Source organism: Argiope bruennichi, chromosome X1, assembly GCF_947563725.1.
Source record: "Argiope bruennichi chromosome X1, qqArgBrue1.1, whole genome shotgun sequence".
NCBI classification, from domain to species: domain Eukaryota; kingdom Metazoa; phylum Arthropoda; class Arachnida; order Araneae; family Araneidae; genus Argiope; species Argiope bruennichi.
In genome coordinates, this window is record NC_079162.1 from 57,461,349 (window position 1) to 57,477,091 (window position 15,743).

The 15,743-nt window shown below is 31.2% G+C and overlaps 1 long non-coding RNA gene across 1 annotated transcript in view; it reads left to right on the forward strand.

Annotated features, from left to right (window-relative positions):
* LOC129958163 (uncharacterized) overlaps positions 1–14,827 on the forward strand; it is a 47,503-nt gene extending 32,676 nt beyond the window's left edge. The window contains exons 2-3 of the long non-coding RNA XR_008783170.1: positions 10,172–10,273; positions 14,758–14,827. This is a non-coding gene — a long non-coding RNA (uncharacterized LOC129958163). The remainder of the gene's footprint in view (positions 1–10,171; positions 10,274–14,757) is intronic.
* The last annotated feature ends 916 nt before the right edge of the window (positions 14,828–15,743 follow it).

The window sequence follows — 15,743 nt, forward strand, 5'->3', positions numbered from 1 at the left end:
ATTCGATAAAAATTGAGTTTTTCTGACATTTAAAATAAAAAAAAAACTTCATAAAATATATAAATTTCGAGATATATGCATTTCTGAGATAATTCTAAAATGTTTGCATTTTTAAGAATATTAGTAAAGAACGAATGTATTTACTGTAATACGTACGATCTCCTTGGGAGAGGGTATCTTGGTGTGCATGGCAATAAAGCATGAAATCTTATCAAACAAAATCCTGAAGAAGTGTTGTGAAGAAAAAAAATTTTTGTGAGTGAGTGGCGCTGCTTGCCAGCACGTTTGTATAGCTCTAACTGTGACGTTGCTGCGTGACGTCATTATGTATTTGTAAACAGAACGAAGCGATTCCAAGTTAGTTGCTCGGCGGTTGTTCTCAATAAATATGCTTTATTTTACTAATTGAAGACTGAATTATTTCCCAACAACACCCCGCATCTGGTAGATGCAGCCCGCAGAATTTTAGATTTGATTTGTTCCTTACATAATTGTGATACCCTCGGCGGGATGGGTTGTTGTGTTGGAAGTGAACCTGAGACCGAAAGTTCCATTCTGAACTACTGGATTTTGAACTATTGAATTTTGAATTCTTTGAACTGAATAATGGATTTGAGTGCTTCGAAAGCTCAAAGAAAAGGGCTGAGAGCAACATTTTCTCTTCGCATAAAAAAGATTGAAACCGATCTTATGAAAGAACCGATTTATTTGAACCTACTTTCGATTTTGAAAGTACAAATTATGGATAAATTTCAGAAACTCGACACTTGTCAGAATCAAGTTTCTACACAATTCTTGGAAACGAAAGAAGCCGTGCAACTGTATTTGGATGATATGTAAGAAGCAGAAAACTACCGAGACCGTTATATTGAAATTTGTTCCGGAGTGGATTTGAAATTACAAGAAGCTGCTACTCCGAACGAAACTGAAAGGCAAAGTTTTGAACTGCCTAAAATTGAATAGAAAAAAATTAGCGGCGAAGCTAAAGACTTTTTGGCCTTCTGGAGTCAATTCCAAAAAATTCATAATGATAGAAGTATTGCGGATGAAGATAAGTTGCAATACTTATTGCAGTCCGTAGAACCGAAATCGAAAGCAGAATGATTAGTTATAAGTTTTCCTGCAATGGCGGACAACTATCCTAAAGTCATTCAACAACTAAAGGAGAGATATGGCCGCGAAGACTTGCTTGTACAGGTTTGTTCGAGAGCTTTTAGGTTTAGTTATGAAGAATGCTGTTGCTGGAAGAACGAAAACGGATTTGCCTCCTTGTACGACGAACTTGAATGTAAACTGAGCCTAAAGAGAACCTTGGACGATCTCAAGAAAAGTATGGAGATTTTTTAATGCCTTTGATGGAATCCTGTTTACCAGAGGAAGTCCTGGTTGCCTGGGAGAGAAAACATAGTATTTAGACGGACGCCAAAGGATCTCGTTCTCTAGAACATTTAATGACTTTCTTTCGCCTACAAGTCCAAGGGGACGAGATGATGCAACTGGCTAAATCCGGTTTTGGAACTAATATTAGGAAGAGAGATCCCCCAACTGAAAGGATTAAACCTAATGATTTAATGACTGCATCAGCCCTGGTAAAGCTCCGAAAATTCTACAGGTAAGAAGAGCAACAATTGTATTTTTTGTGATAAATTTCATCCTAGTGAAAAATGTTATATTGCTAGAAAAATGTCTGTAATTGCTAAGTGAAAGTTATTATTAAGAAAAGGTGCTTGTATTATATGTTTTAAAGCAGGTCATTTGAGTAAAAATTCTGAAGCTAAAAATAATATTAATTGTTCTAAATGTAATTATCATTTTGAAATTATGTGCCTTAAATTGGATAAAAATTATGATCAGAAGTGCTCCATAAAATCGGAGAATTCTGTATCTAATTGCAACAGAAACGAAAGTATTTACTTTCAAACTCTGTGTTTTCATACGGATCCAAGGTCACAAAAAGAGTTCGAGTTCTCATTGATCCCGCTTGCGAAAATAGCTACTATATCATCGAAAGTGTTACGAGTATTTTGAAGGCCACTCCGCTCAGAGAGGAAATTATAATTCATTCTCTGTTCTGGGGGGAATGAAACGAAACCTAAACTCCACAGTGTGTTTACTATTGAGGTTAGTGATTTAGTACTCTCTTATGTATGTAGTTTGGAAGCACTTTCGGAAAAGAAAATATGTGGATTTATTTCTAAAATTGAGGATAAGCGTATTTATTCTAAACGAGTTGAAAAATAAAGAAATTATTTTATCGGATACGAATTATAAAGAAACCGAAATTGGGCTCTTGCTTGGAGCTGATAATATAGGAAAATTATTAACTGGGAATTTAATTGAGTTAAATTCTGGATTAACGGCTGTTGAAATTAAACTAAGATGGACGGTAATCGGAAAATGAAATTCGAACGTTAAAAATACTATGTTAACGACATCGTCGTTGCATGCAATGAATGTTAGTATTAAAGAATTATGGGAACTAGATGTTTTAGGAATAACTGACCCCTTCCTTAATGAAAACATGAGACAATTTTGATTTAATTGAGTTTAAGAATAAAATAAAAATTCTTCCCGATGGGAGATTTGATGTAATGCTCCCATAGAAATGGAATTCTGCGAATTTGCCTAATAACAAAGAACTAACGTGGAAGAGGCATTTACGAATGATGAATAATTTAAGAAAGGTACATTTTTTTGATGATTATAAAAATGTATTTAGGGAATGGGAAGATTTGAATATAATTGAACGTGTGACGGAAGCAGAATTGAACAATGACTCGTTATTTGCCTCATAGGTCTGTGATTAAATTATATAGTGCGACTACAAAAATACGACTGGTATTCGATGCTTCCGCCTATGAAAAATGGAAACCGTCTCTGAGTGATTGTTTATGTAAAGGCATAAATCTTGTTAAACTAATACCTGACATTTTGGATCATTTTAGAAATTATCCAATTGGAATAGTAGTCGATATTGAAAAGGCTTTTTTTGATGCTATCTCTTGGATCGAAGGATAGAGATTATCTCAGATTTTTTTCCCATGCCGTGAAAAACAATTAGTGTACAGACTTTGTCGAGTTGTGTTTGGGGTGTCCTCCAGCCCTTACTTATGGAATGCATCTATTATGAAAACTGTAGTCCTGAATTTATAGAAGTTACACAAAAATTAAAATCTTTTTATGTAGATAATTTTGTAGCTGGTGTTTTCATTGTTAATGAAATAAAGAACTTTATTGAGAAGACTAAATTGATTATGTCTGAAAGATGTTTTAATTTACATAATTTTGAGAGCAATGTAGCTAGTAGAAGTATTGATAAACACTCAGGCGATACTTTTATTTTGGGTATCATCTGGGACTTGGTGTTTTGAAATGTTGCACTAATTTAGAATCCTTAACGTGCGAAACGAAAACCACAAAGTTAGTTTTGTCTACAGTACAGAAAGTTTTCGATCCCATTGGGATGTTAGCGCCGTCTACATTGCTCCCCAAATTCTTATTGCAGGAACTATGGAAAATGAAAATTGCATGGGATCAAGAATTACTTAAAAATGTTGCTAATAAATTTTTGAAATGGTGTAATGAAATTCAAATTTTGGAAGATAACTGTGCCACGTTACATGAAAATTGATTTTCTTACTGAATTGCATGCATTTGCCGATACAAGCAAGGGGTTATATGCGGGATTCATCTTTGCTAGATCAATAGTGGATTCTTAAGTTAGCATAATTCTCGTTAGAGCAAAGTCTAGAGTTTCTCCACTCAAACCTTTGAGTATACCTGTTTAGAACTAATGGCTTGTTGTATAGGGGCTCGACTTGTAGATTCTGTTTTGAAGGCGCTTAATATGCCAGACTTGAAAGTTGCTCTTTTTTCCTGATTCCACTACAGCAATTTGGTGGATTAAGGAATATGGAAATTGGTCAGTTTTTGTAGCAAATAGGGTAAAGGAAATTAGACAACTGACTGAAGTTCAATCACGGAAGTATGTCCCAGGAAACATGAATTTGTTATCTTGTGGTTGCTCTCCACGACAAATGCTTAATTCTACATGGTGGGAAGGGCTTTCCTGGTTGAAACAAAATGCGGAACATTGGCCAGATGGTGAAATCAGTTGCGAGCCTCGAGAAGTTAATGTAGGGAGAAAGAAAACTATAAATGCAAATGTTGATCTGGCAAATGATGCACCTCCCATGCTTATATGTAATGTGTCTAATTATAATCAAATGATTAGAGTATTTGCGTGGGTTTTAAGATTTGTGAAGTAGTAAAGAACATGAACTTTCTGTTGCAGAAATTGAATATTCTGAAAAGCGATTGATTCGCTTACATCGGACATATTATTTACTTGATGTTGAATCTTTAAAGTTTGCTACCTTTATTGATGATGATTATATTTTAAGAATTAAATCTAAAATAACTGAACGTATGATGAATTTTTTTTGTAACCTATATTGTTACTTGATAAATGTGAATTTACGAAACTTTTGATTAGATCTATACACAAAAGGAACTGTCATGCTGGAATCCAAATAATGCAATCATTAATTAGAGAAATGTTCAGGATTATCAGAGCTAGAAAAACTGTTAAGAGTATTTTAAATAAGTGTGTTATATGTGCTCGTTTCAAAGTTAAATCATTGTCAAGCGGACCATTACCTTTACTACCAGACCGAGTGACTGATTGCGCGATATTTGAAGTTGTAGGAATTGATTTAGCAGGACCTCTATTTTTAAAAACCGGCGAAAAGGTATGGTTTACGTTATTTACTTGTTCAGTCTATCGCGTCCTCAATCTTGAATTAGTAAACTCTGTCTTCTGATGATGCCTTTTTGCTTGCCCTTTGACATTTCAATGCCAGGCGTGGGAGGCCCAGGATAATTTACTGTGACAATGGAACCCATTTTCGAGGTGCTTTTAACGACCTTTCAAAAATGGTTTGGCATAAAATATCGAGAGAAACATCAACACAAAAAATAAAAAAATTATGCCACCCACCGTCGCATGGTGGGGAAGGTTGGTTCTCCTTATTAAAGAATTGTTAAGACGTACTCTTGGAAAATCAGTATTGACCTATGAAGAATTGTCTGCAGTGATTTGTGATTGTGAATTTTTAATCAATAGTAGACCTTTAACATATATTTCTGAAAATCCTCAGGAATTGATCCCTCTTACTCCTGCAATGTTTTTAATAGAGAATCGTTGTTCCAATTCTACAGATATTGACGAATTAAATTCGCGAGACTTAAGAAAAAGAATGAAATATAGAATCACATTTTTAAGGGATTTAAGACAACTTTTAAGAAAAGAATATCTAGGTGAGTTAATACAAAAACAGAATATAATCAGGTCCATGAGCCTCGAGTTGGAGAAATTGTCTTAACTGGAGACGACGATAAGAAGTGTTTGTTTTGACCTAACAAGTTTTGATTAATTCCTGGTCGAGATGGGGAAATTCGCACAGTTCTGCTTGAAACTCAGCATGGAACAGTAATACGCCCGGTACAACGTATCTTCCTTTTGGAAATATAAACGATTGCAAATAACGACAAGGATTTGAAAGAGGAATCGATTTCTGTTAAATGTACTAAACCTGAAACTGTCTTGAATACTAATGATGTAATTGTAAAAAATATACTTCTTAAGGAAGATTGGTTAAAGAATCAAAGAGACTTGATCTTTTGAATTATAATTGTTATAGGTTTGAGACTCCCCCCGAAACTGAAAGGGGGGAGTATGTTGTGAAGAAAAATGTTTTTTGTAAGTGAGTGGCGCTGCTTGCCACCACGTTTGTATAACTGTAACTGTGACGTTGCTGCGTGATGTCATTATGTACTTGTAAATAGAACGAAGCAGTGACGAGTTAGTTGCTCGGGTGTTGATCTCAATAAATATGCTTTATTTTACTAATTGGAGACTGAATTATTTTCCAGCAACACCCGGCATTTGGTCGATGCAGCCCGCAGAATTTGAGATTTGCTTTTGTTCCTTATAAGACGGTATCATGACCCAGGATAAATAATTTTATTTATTGAAACTGAAGTAGTTTACATTTATAGAAATCTCAATAACGGGCGAATAGGATTCTCTCGCCGCTCAGTAAGGGTCGTAGCATAACAGTCACAGAAGTTCAAATTGGAGAGAGACAGACAACGCCATCAGGTGGCGTTGCCTTTCTCTCTCCAATTTGAACAAATGTCTGCCTTGCTCCAATTATATCCATTCTAACAATACTCGTGTTATGTGAAAGGTTAGTTATGATTATAAAACTGATTCTCCTATTTTTTAAAATCTTGGACCGATTTAATGTTAGCTAATTAGTATGTCTTTTTTCAAGAAAATATATCACGCTTTGTAGTTGTATGAATTTTACACTTACATTTCCGATTATTTCATGTTTTATATAATGAAGTACAACATTGTGAATTTTTATGAGAAAAGAGAACTACTGAATAACAGGATTATTAGCCAACGATATAAGTATAAAAAAAAACACCGTTTTTCACATTAATGTATCAAATGAGCAGTGGTTTAAAATGCTACCGAGTATCTAGTATTGCTATAATTAGCTCAAAAATAATCATAACGCACTAGTATTCTGATAGTTTTTTACGATTTCCAAGTATTTTCGCTTGGGGCACTTACTATGTTTACCATTTTCATTCCTCAACACATATCAAGGAAACTAATACACTTATGCCTCATTCAATATTAATACAGTCCTGGTCATCCTATTAACGCCATGTTTCTGCAGTTTCCTCACAATGAACTCCCTCTCTCTTGCACACGTACTTTCATTATTAGTAGAGACTAACATAATTCTTTCTTGCAAGCTCATATAACTTTAAATGAAACCTTTTCTATCCATATCATTTATCGACATTTTTGACTTAGAACTGCATAGTATTATTCTAATTCAACGATATTTTGAAACTCGTTTGATTATTTATTGGTATTTTCCTGTTTCTGGGAATCTTACCCATTTTTTCATTAAATTTACCGACAATGAATATATAATCATGTGATCCCTGCATAAAACTTGGCTTTTGGTATCGTACTAAATAACTGAGCTGATATGCTTCAGCAAGATAACAAGTGAGAACGTCATTCTAAGCCGAAACGTTGATAAACAAGTGTGAAAAATGGTGTGTTAACGGAAATGAAAAATCCGTCTTGAACCCTTTAAAGGGCTTTTTTTTCTAGTCATTATGTTAAAATATTTTTAGGCTTGAAATTAGAATAAGAAAAGGGATTCATTTAGCTTATTAGATAAGTTTAATTTGATTAATTAATAATTAAGTAACAAATCAAGACACATCATTTTGTGTAAGATAAAGAACTGAAGCATCTAAGTTTCTGTCTATCTAAAAAAATTACCAGAACTTATGCCAACCTACATAATTTCATACAAAGATTGATAAATTTGGTGGGAAGCATACTTCCCACGGCCCTAGAAAGGGTTAAGATGGAGCCTCCATTCACTTGTTAATATGTTAATCTTAAAAGAGTTATCTATTTTCTGAAGTAACTAAGTTGCCTTGATGAAGTAACTCAACTGGAATAAAAGCTATTCAAATAAAGCGATAGTAGTGGATTTAAATGGGGAAACTCTACCATACGTATTTACATCGATTTAACACTTGTGTGCTTTGACTGAATTGCATTTTGAATTTTTTTTTTTTTTTTTGTTGAATTGCATGTGAATCAGAGATAAAAATTTTAAAAACGGTATTCTTGGCCATACAAGAGTATTTTTCGTAATGTTTATTGTGAAATGGAAATAGTTGCGAGTAAATTTGTTAATGTTTAATTAGATTTGATTTGTTGAATTTTTGAGTAATTTTGAAAATGCACGAAAGTTATTTTCTGGCGAAAATTCTAATAATTAGAGTAAGGCTTTTCTGATAACGCACATTCTCTGTTCTGGCTAATTTTTTGACATTTTTATAAAAAAGTGCAATTCTTACTTTGCAATCTATATTATTTCCTTCCTTCTTTTAAATATCATATTTTTTGTTACAGTAATACAGTATTCGAGTGTTATATTTTGAAAAATTTCAGGTTCATTTAAAAAAGTTTTTACGATTCATTTCATTAATTATCTAAAGTCGTTATTTATAGTAAAAATTTTTATATTTAGAGGGAAAAAAATATTAATCTTCTGTAGAAACTTTAACCTCTCTCCAAACGATCGGTATTTCAAATCGAGAAGATATGTATATAACATAATTTTAGCAGTTGCACGGCCGAAAAGAAGACGCTTTAGAATTTTTAACTTCGATTTCTTCTATCTGGGAGGTGTATGAAGCGATGAAGAAACTGGCGTCCTTTTTACATCGCAATACAAGAAAAGAAGAGCAAAAAAGACAAATTTTCCCTTCAATGATTTTTAGAATGAAATTTTGATAGATTTCTTTAACACGTGTCGATTAGGATAGGGAAATGTAGGCATCTTTAAAAGAATGTGGCAAACATTAAGAATTTTTATCCCTTCACTCGGAACGAGAGAAAATGCAGAAATAAACAGTTTTATTGAGCGCTTGTAGCATTAATTAAATAAAAAGGTAGGAATTGGACCAGGAAAGAAGAGAACATTTTAGAATGAAGTTAATATGGGTTAAATTAAGATTAAAATTTGATAAGTTATTTGGATTTAAAGTAGATTAAGAGATCATTACATGTATATATAACATATTAGCCTAAAAGCAAATAAATTAATTTTTCTGAACAAACGGACACAAGTTTTGAGTGCGAACCTAGGTTTATCTTATATTCCAGTTTCATACTAAAATAAGCGTAAAACAATTTTCTCCTTGAAATCAGAAATACTTCTTTATAGATTTTTATTGTAAAATTTCCCCAAATATAGCAAAAACAATCTGGAGTGTAAACATTAGGAAACCTGAAAGACGTTTATCTCAATCGCAGCCACAAATTAAAAATAAAAAGCATTTCTTCTTTCTAATCAAAATCGTATATACGTGTATTGCCCTTAATTGAGAAAGATATTGGTAAGTGCATGAAAAATGGCTTTTAATGGAAAGAGAATGATAGTGGAATGGACAGCCATATATTAACAGGCTATGATCTTAACTTTAGTGAATTTTTCCTAGCTTTACATGCTGTGTTTACATGTTACGGACAGTTTACCAATTTCAAGAAAATCGTAAAAAAATATTTTTGGGATAAATTTAATTTAAGGAAAATAATTATTTAAATTTATAAATGTTTATTATGTTCATTCAAATAACTGTATATTACTTTTATATATACATGATTCTTGCCCATTAGACAATGATTAGTTATACAATTTTTTGTGATGATTTTTTTTTATTTTTGCAATAATTAGCATCCTGAAAACTATAAAAAGTACAAATTAAATTTGAGAATTTTTTTTTTTCATCACAGCCCTGAGTTATTTGCTTTTCTGATATTGTCGTGATTGTTATTTTGAACTCGAGACTTTGTATTCTGTACAAAAAATCGAGTTTCCCATACATTTGATGCTGTAGCGACAGTCATTTATTTCGATGCTTTTCTATTTGGGAAATCTCTATATACAAGAAATACAATGTTAAATATTTTGCCATCAATATCTACAAGAGGAACACTTTTCTATTTTGATTATAAAGATTGTCACTGCTATCTTAGTGTTCGTTCCTAAACAATGTCATTCATTTGATTGTAAAAGCATGCTACCCCAAAATGATTATAAATTTTAAATTGTTCAAGATTTTTATTAATATTAGCATTTTATAGGGACAGCAAACTTTTTAGGTACTTCGTGATATTTTCATCCATCACAGAAAAAAAATGTGATACATACTACGCATAAGACACTGAGATTATACATATTTCAAAAATCTTTTCAATCCAGGATCATATCAACTTCATAATTGGTCTTTTGAATGAGTATCCATTCTAATTCATATGCCTTATGAATTCGATGGTTCGAATCTAAAACTTAGGAAATGCAAGATATGTTCTCCACAAATGTTTCTATTGCTTGAAAAAATTTTTATGCTGCGAGACTTGACTTAACTTTGCGGCATATATCATAAACCATATCTTATGACAATATAAATAATATGTAAGCTGAATAAATAAATTTCTCATTTAATAAAAAAAGCACATGGGTTTTTATAGATTTCATTTTCATTTTTCTTTCAGAGGCCTGATTGCAGTTCTTAAATAAGGAGACATTCATCAAAAGTTTAATGAAAATCGCTCAGCCTGAAGAGCATTTTCAAGACGCATGAAAGCGAAAGAGAAGTAGTAATTTATTTTATGATTATTAAATACTTAGTGATTGAATCAACACTTCTCTTTTATATCAACATACTTGAATTATGATGGATTTCTTTTCAATAGACGAGGTTAAAATATTATCCGATGCTATAATATGCGAGCTTAGAAATTCCAGTCATATTTGAATATATACTTTTGTTCGTAAAGCTTTTTTTCTTGTAATATGGTCATGATAAGTAGATAGCTGTAGGATGTTTGCACATAGCTTGACTTTATTTCAAACACTTATATAACTTATGTGTCCTATTTATAAAGATGAAATTTGGCTATAGATTTTCCATTATGTGCTAAAGTACTTTTCTTAATGTGCTAAAAGATTTTTTGATGTACTAAAGTACTGAATTTGTTAGCACATGAATGTTCTGAATAAAGATACACTACAAAATATTCAGATGTTATAGAGCAGTTAATTCATATAATTGAATTTCATGCCATAGAGTAGCGCCACCTGATAGCGAATTTGAAAAAAAAAATACTAATTTCAAGATTCTATGGCATTTTTTTTAATGAATTATAAATTAAAACCTGAAAATGGAAAATAATTCAAATAAAAGAATCGATTTCTTAATACTATTTTATTATATAATTTAGAAGCCTCTTTCCTTGAATTTATTATCCAACAAATTAAAACAATTGACATACATTGGAGGTCGATTGATATTATTTCGTTCAAGTTATGCGAATACGAGTTCCTTTTTTTATAGACGTATAACAAGAATAGTTTGCTAATTAGTAATGAACTAAAAAACATTGCATTTTTTTCTCCACCATTGCTGATACAAAATGTTATTTTTCTTTCAGCAGCAAGATTAAATATAGTTACAGTCACAGCTATAGAAATATCCAGAAGTCTAATAGGAAATTAATTTAACTGTGATATTCCCATACGAAATCAGAAAGCCGTAATTAAGTACTATTTTTTTCATCTCTCTGTATATAATATAATAACACTAACGTTCGTGACACAAAAATTTCTTATTGCATATTATCGAATGGCAACAGTCAAATATAAACAAATCGCAATATGACTGCTTCATTGAGCGCTTTCACAGCTGCAGTTAATTCAACGCTCCACTCATTAATGAAGCTGCAAAATATATCCAGAAATGGTTTGGATAGGGCTTATCAAAACCTCTATCCATTCAGCGAAATCAAAATATAAAAAAATTAAGAAAAAGGCGTCAAAGAAAGCAAGTGAGGGCGAGAATAGGCTAAATCATTGCCTTATGGGAAACTGCTATGACTTATCCATGGAAATTGGCAACCATATTTTCCCAAACTATTTTCTCAAAAGTGTTTTTTTTTTTTTTTTTGCCTTCTCTTAAAATTCAAAAATTAATTTTTAATGATATCAATCTTATCTCAGTACAGTGTTTCCTTTTTAATTTTTTTAAATGTAATACACAATTTATAGCAATTTTTAATGCTATGATGAAATTCAAACTCATCTAACAAAATATTCAATCACTTTTTTTTTGTGTCAATGTCAAAATTCGGATTTTTTTAAAAAAAAAGCCTTTTTTTTGGACATTAATTCCGAAGCAGGATTTTCTCTTCTGTTTTTATTTCGTAGTATTCATACATTCTAATTTGTGCGTGTTATAATTCGTTTTGATTTATTAAATTAAATTAATATTTTTCGATTTCATAAAATAATAAGGAGAATTTTTTTAAAATATGCATTTCAAACTAATATTTAAGTCTAAAAAGTCAATCTTAATTACCAGCTGTTCACGGCGGCTAGTATTGTATATATAATATATTACATATTTCCAAATGCATTTCGTTTTTTCTTTTATATCATGTACACGAAAATGATACTTTTCTGCAAATAAGAATAGCGTGGAGTATAATGTATTCATTTTTAGTTATGTTTGAGGATATAGCTTGTATTTTACATTTACAGTGTGATCTAAATTAAAGATGTTAAGGCTCGTCCCATACAAAAACTGAAGGTTTGATCGCAACAAATTGTTTGACAAATGCACTCCTGAGTCTGGATTAATTCAGGTATGCAGTTAGTAAGCCGCTTTCATTTCGGAGGGGAAAACAATAAATATTTTGGCCTTTATGAAGAAAATGGCGATTACCTGATAGTAATTTGTTGAAAAATGAAAATATCTGAAATTTTTTGATCTTTACAATGCGCATATGAAGCTGTTTTTCGTAGATAACGATGTTAGTGAATATGACAGTAACTTTACCCAATCGAACGTTATTCTTGAAATTTTTACGACAGAAATAACTTTATCTGCCGCTGTCAAAACATTTCGGCAAGTAAAATGTTCAGGCTGAGACCCTGCTTTTCAGTATTTGGATAATGCATAGATTCTCTCATTATATTCAACCATTTTCAGTTTCTTTACATTCTCTTTGCTCGTGGTGTGCTAACTCGCCAACTGAAAGCACAAGGATCCATGGTACAAGTATAGCATCTTTTTTTCGCACTCTTTCCTCTCTACTTAAAGTAATCTGAGTCAATGTCACCTTATTATATGATTTAGAGAAGAAGTGCATTGCATTGGGACTATATCTGGATATATTTATAAAATTCTGTTAGCTCAGACTTCATGCTTGTTATGTCTGCGTGATGAAGTAACAATCCACGGATCTATTAAGCCATAAATACCATCTCAGAAATTGTATTGGTTCACCTTACAGCAGTTGATATTTGTCTATGAATAGTTTCAATAAACTCTTGAAGATCTTATTAGTCTAATTTATTTTAGTTTTTTTTTTAACATTCTTTTAATAGTTTTAGAATATTGAGTATTCTTGTGGATATTCATCTTTTCTGCGAGGACAGCTTCTGCTAGTTCAAGTTTCAAGATAAAAATTGATGGATAATCGTTTTGGCATATTCCTAGATACACCTTTTAAGTTTTGCCAAAATAATGATTTTCAGAACTATCGTTCAACATGTATAGGAACATTGAGCTATTTCACTCAGACTGATATTCCATAATTGTTCTAAATGATATACGTATTCTATATCACTTTTAGAAAAACTGTTTAATAAAGTATTGAAGATCTATGAAAAGTCCAATGGAAATGAAATGGAAACCAAGTTTTTAAAATGGGTCATTCCAAGACATATACTCAAGAATGATACTGATATTTCAATGCGTAGTTAGAAAAAGGAATTGAATACTAAAATGAATTATTTAAAATAATTTGTCTTCACTTTTCAAAAGTTCGATTCTAGATTTCCTGTCTCTAATCACGAACGATATGGTGTTATGGTAAAGTGTACTCACACAGACACAACATTTTTAATTTAAATGTCTATTGTTTACATCGCAAAGGTGATTTTTGCTGCAAAAGTAGGCTTCTAGAAAGTTAAAACTCAGAACTCTTAGTTTTATTTGAAACTGTAAGTGATATAATTATAAAAGACTTTAGAATTTTAAATTTGCTTTAATTTAATATAGGACAATTGAAACTTAATAAGGGGTGAATGAAGTATCAAATATTCAATTATTGCTTTTCAAGTTAAAATTAAAAAAATTAAAAATGGTTTATAATGCCGTAAGCGTGAAAAGTGCCTGGTTGTCTTCTATTAGTTTAGATGATAGTGCAAAGTGGTCGTTAGCGGGACATTTCCACGAGCTGATCGAAAAGTTTTTTTTTCTTTTTATGATTTTTACAAGGATTTCCCTTTTTGCTCTTAAAACGGTTACTGGTTTCAGCCTTCCATTACTGTACTAAAAAAAAGAGTTGCTATGTTTTCTGGATAGCAGATTGTAATAATTAATATATAAGTAGTTCTTTTTATTTAAATACTGAATTTGAAATGTGTTTATTGCATCTTCTTAATTAAGTGAATCGTTAAGAAGATTGAAAAGTGTACTTTTAATTCGACATAAAACGCATTTTTAAAGTGTAATTCTCTTTTTGTTATCGATAATATCTACGCGATATTCAATATATGATTAAAAACTCGAGACCAAAATATCATAAACCATATCACACAGATAGGTTGGCTGTAGAAATTAACTGATCTAAAGTGTAAATATTTGAACGATGTAACATGCATATTCTAACTTAGAATGCAATGAAAAATTAGTTCATTTAAATAAGTGAATTCTGATTCCATGGCGTGGCGCCATCTGGTGGTGAAATTGAAAACTAATTCCACGATTCTATGGCATTCGCATTCATGAATCATAAAAGGAATATACTAGCAAATAATTGGGATAAAAGAGCCTTAATTTAAAAATTTAATAAAAGAGTATTTTTAAAAACTACTTGCTTAAAATTTATAATTCAACGAATCAAAACAACGAACATACCCTAAAATTAAAATTGTGTTTTATTTGTTCAATTTATGTAAATAAGAAGTTATTTTACAATAGCACCATATAACAAGAGTAGTCTGCAAATTAGTAATGAATAAAAAAATTGAATTTTTTTCTTACCATTGTTCATTTAAATGTTATTTTTTTCAGCCGCAAGATTACATATATAAATAGTCACTAGCTATAGAAGTATTCAACAGAAGTTTGACGGAAATTAGTATAACAGTGGTATTCTTCCATGAAATATGCAATAGACAGGTTGGTACTAATTTGTTTTGACGAATATTAAATATTTAATGTATAATATATTTTTAAACTTCCATTTTTTTTCTTTTATGTCGTATACACGAAAATGGTCGCTATTATTCATTAAATATGACTGAAATACGTAGTTTAATTATTTATTATATTGTTTGAAGATATGGTTTTGTACTTTTCATTTATTGATATCTAATTTAAACAGAAGTATTCGGGCTTTTTCTGTACAAAAATTACACATTAGATTACAACTGAATTTTTTACACATCCAGATGATATCGCTTATATTTCAGAAGAAGAGAAAACTATATTTTGAATTAATGGATGAAAATGGCAATGGCCTGTTGGCAATTTGCAGAAAATTGAAAGTATATATTTGAAATTCTTTTGACTATATAAGAAGTAAATGAAGCTATTTTTTAAAACAATTTTAGTGAATACGATATTAATTCTATGAGTTGGAGAGTTTTCTTGTCAAATTTTATCAAAGAAATACCTATGTTCTTCCGTCCTAAAGACATTTCGATACTTAAAAGGTTTAAACTCGGACCTTAGATTTTAAACCTTTTGACGAAAGAATTTGCAAGGTAGAGACAATAACTTTCTTCTATAGTTATGTTTATATTCAGGTTATTACTATTAGTAATTTAGAGAGCTGCAGTTTCTAATTGAATTCCTTCATTTTTAGGAAAAATCATTAAAATTCAAACGTATGTGTTTAATTACAATGTGAGGTCTGAGTGGGTTTACTTTATAGCCATATTTATTCTCACATAGTCGTAGAAAGTTCTGGAATATTCCTTTCAGTTTTGAGAAACTGAACTATTCTGAAGTCACCAGAAACATCTTTCATTATGATGAAGTAATTTGTTTCCTCC